Source organism: Sinocyclocheilus grahami, unplaced genomic scaffold, assembly GCF_001515645.1.
Source record: "Sinocyclocheilus grahami isolate Dianchi unplaced genomic scaffold, SAMN03320097.WGS_v1.1 scaffold660.1, whole genome shotgun sequence".
Classification (NCBI taxonomy): Eukaryota; Metazoa; Chordata; class Actinopteri; order Cypriniformes; family Cyprinidae; genus Sinocyclocheilus; species Sinocyclocheilus grahami.
This window is the reverse complement of record NW_015505839.1, coordinates 276,474-279,283: the sequence shown is the minus strand read 5'-3', so window position 1 is coordinate 279,283 and position 2,810 is coordinate 276,474. Positions and strand designations below refer to the sequence as shown.

Here is a 2,810-nt window from a genome sequence, read left to right as displayed (position 1 = left end):
TGTGGCCTGAAAGTCTCGATTGACAAGTGCCAGTTTTGCCAGTCCCAAGTCCATTATGTGGGGCACATTGTGTCAGCTGCTGGAGCAACACTAGACCCAGCCAAGACTGAAGCCGTAACACGTTGGAAAATGCCCACTGACCTAAAGTCACTGACGTCGTTTCTCGGGTTTTGTGGATTCTACTGCAGCTACAGCAGCATTCCATAAAATAATTTACTGTCTCACCCATGCTCCAGTACTCGCTTTCGCCGATCCCACCAAACCTTGTGTACTGCATGTGGATTCCAGTCGGACTTGGTGCCGTTTTGAATCAGAAGCATCCTGGCAAACTTAGGCACGTGGCCTACCAAGCTGAAAAATAAGTGCATCTGAGCAACATTACCCCATTCATCAGCTGGAGTTCTTGGTGCTTAAATGGGCAGCTGTTCCATGTTCCATGACTATCTATATGGTGCCCAGTTTGTGGTGAAAAAAGACAACAGTCCACTTACCTATGTGTGGTCAAGTGCCAAGCTGAGTGTGACGGGACATCGTTGGTTAGCTGCTTTAGCTACCTATAACTTCAGCTTGCAATACAAGTCACAACATCGACGCTGATGTATTGTTGCGCTACCCCTGTGAATAAACTGGCTGCTCTGAATGGAAGGAAATTCCAAAGTCTGGGGTAAAAACCATCTGCCAGTTGGCTGGTGTTCTTGAAAGTGACAAGTCATCATCCAGACTTGTGGATCAGTTAGGTGTTTCACCTCTGAGCATCCCAGAAGCATTCTGTTGTCCCACAGCTTTGGGTCTGGGTCACATGGAACAGCTGACTAATGCTGAGTTGAGGAAGGCCCAAGAGGAGGATCCTGTAGTTGGTGTAGTGAAGCATGAATGAACCAAGCATATTAATACTATACAGTGTTGGGTAAGTTACTCTAAAAAAGTAATTCATTTCTGGCTACTAATTACATCAGTGTATTTATATTACTGTACTAATTACTCTTTCTAAAAAGTATTACTTTCTAGATAGCCTACTATAGACCTTATGAGTCAGAGTGCGCAGCCTTCTTTAGAATTCTGTCTTTGAACTTTCGTTTTTGCAGTAGAAAATTAACCATGGTTTTACTACAAATAAAACCAAAAAACATGGTTACTATAGTTAAACCACGGTACTCACAAATTAACCATACACTAATCATAGTTTAACCATGGTATTTGTAGTAAAACTGTGGATATACAAATGGTAATATGCCAAAAAAAACATGGTTACTACACGTTTACTATAATAAAACCATGGTTAAATTTCGTAAGAGTATGACATAACTGTTAAAGAGCAATTAGCTGGTGAAGTGGACTTAACCACTTAAATGTTGTCTTTTGTCAAAGGTGAACTATCAGAGCTTTGAGGCTCTGTGTGTGTTGGTCTACAGACCACCGAAATATAACAAGCATTTAATTCAGCAGTTTTCAGAGTTTTGATCACATATTGTGCCAAGTTGTGATAACATTTTAATTCTTGGGGATTTCAATATTCACGTGTGTTGTCCAAATAAGCCTATGGTCTCTGAGTTTTTACAGCTGGTGGCCACTTTTAATTTCACACAGTTTATTTCAAATCCAACCCATGAGCAAGGCCATATTTTGGACTTGGTCTTATCTCTGGGCCTTCCTATTTGTAATGTCAATGTTTTAAATTATGGTCTGTCTGATCACATGCCTGTAATTTTTAATGTTGTTATGCCATGCAAACCAGTTTTGCCACAGTCAGGTGTGTTTTGTTCTCGTCTTATTACTTCATCCACGGTGGTAGAATTTTCTGAGGCATATAATTCCTCTTCATTTGTGAATGTGATTGAGTCTCCTTCTCCTTCTGTGGGCCCAGATGAACTGTTGATATTGTTCAATTCTGTTTGCTCCGATATCTTAGATGTAGTGGCCCCGTATAAAGTTAGGAAACCTAAACTTATTCCAACTCCATGGCTTAACAACTATACTTGTTTTCTGAGGCAGGAATGCAGGAAGGCTGAACGGAAATGGAGAAAGGATAAGCTACAAGTTTCACTTCAATTTATGAGGCAGTGTTTTTCAGACTACCAGGCTGCTGTGAGAACTGCAAGGCAAAATTATTTCTCAAGTGTCATTGCACAGAATTATAATGGAGCCCTTTTCTCAATAATTAATAGACTTCTCAGTCCGAATGGATGTTCTACCTTGACCCCCACATTGGAGGTATGTGAAATGCCTCTGACATTTTTTGTGGAAAAAGTAGAATAGATTAGAACTAGTCTGCCTACGTCTTCAGTTGAGTTTGTGATATCACCAGCTTGTGTAAGGAGTTTTGAACTCTTTGAGCAGGTCTCTCTGGCGCAGGTTATGGACATCATTATGCATTTGAAGCCTACATCTGGTGGTTGCGATGTGGTTCCTTTACGTCTGCTTAAGGAGATGGTTGATGTTGTTGGGCCGAGTATTACTTCTATTGTTAACAGTAGTCTTCATAATGGAGTTGTTCCAACAGGCCTTAAGCAGGTGGTTATTCAGCCACTTCTTAAAAAGCCTAATTTAGACCCTTTGGAACTGAAGAATTATCGGCCCATCTCAAAATTACCATGCCTATCAAAGATTTTAGAGGAGGTGATTTATTCCCAGTTAATGTCATTTTTAAGTAGGTATGAGATCTTAGACAAATTTCAGTCCGGTTTTAGGGCAGGTCACAGCACTGAGTCTGCACTTTTAAGAGTTGTTAATGACCTCCGTATAATCAGAGATGCAGGTAACGCGGCAGCTCTGATTTTATTGGACTTAAGTGCAGCTTTTGACACAATAGA

General features: G+C 40.6%; 1 pseudogene; it reads right to left on the bottom strand.

Moving 5' to 3' along the window:
- Positions 1–2,050: 2,050 nt before the first annotated feature.
- LOC107558787 (coiled-coil and C2 domain-containing protein 2A-like) overlaps positions 2,051–2,810 on the bottom strand; it is a 52,435-nt pseudogene continuing 51,675 nt past the window's right edge.